The sequence below is a fragment of the Belonocnema kinseyi genome, chromosome 7, assembly GCF_010883055.1.
Source record: "Belonocnema kinseyi isolate 2016_QV_RU_SX_M_011 chromosome 7, B_treatae_v1, whole genome shotgun sequence".
NCBI lineage: Eukaryota > Metazoa > Arthropoda > Insecta > Hymenoptera > Cynipidae > Belonocnema > Belonocnema kinseyi.
In genome coordinates, this window is record NC_046663.1 from 90,968,074 (window position 1) to 90,968,678 (window position 605).

General features: G+C 47.9%; 1 protein-coding gene across 1 annotated transcript in view; it reads right to left on the bottom strand.

The window, feature by feature from the left end:
• The window catches only part of LOC117177008 (multiple C2 and transmembrane domain-containing protein), a 90,295-nt gene extending 89,975 nt beyond the window's left edge, over nucleotides 1–320 (bottom strand). Inside the window, exon 1 of the mRNA XM_033367458.1 lies at nucleotides 163–320. The gene's annotated coding sequence lies outside the window, so the exon portion shown is untranslated. The remainder of the gene's footprint in view (nucleotides 1–162) is intronic.
• Nucleotides 321–605: the final 285 nt, after the last annotated feature.

Genomic DNA, 605 nt, shown 5'->3' on the forward strand with positions numbered 1-605 from the left:
CCCCCCCCCCCCCTTGGTAGTGTGGCGTAGTTTTTGAGCGGCCAATTAATTCACGATCACCCATAATGATTCATCTCTTCTGCAGAAACTCACTCCTTCTGCACAAACTCACACAAATTTAAAACGACTAAATGAAAAAAATCAATCAGATATCCAACATACGTGGTCATTATCGAAAATGTGGACCACATCTGGACAAAACTCGTTGACTGTCCCGTACGCGACACACTGGAGCCGTGAGGGTGGACCAGAAGAGGTTGGCCAAGCGAGCACATTCTACTCCTTAAAAAATGTTGTGCGTAATGATCACCGAACCCTCTCGATCATGTCGCTCCTGTATTCGAGAGGCCACTGACAGAAATCGCGATTGCCATTGCATGTCTCGAGTTTGATGTGGAAAAGGGATGAGGGGGTGGAAGAGGTGGCGAAGCAAGTGAGAAAGAGCGAGCGTGAGAGTCAGGGGGGCTGAGGAGGCTTTATCGACCCGAACCAGTTCGCTACCACAGGAAGTGCATGGAGCTACAATTTTTCATAATACGAGATAATAAGGAAACGGAAGCTACCCTCGGATTCGGCCCTAAGGGAAATTCAAAGAGTTAATCTCG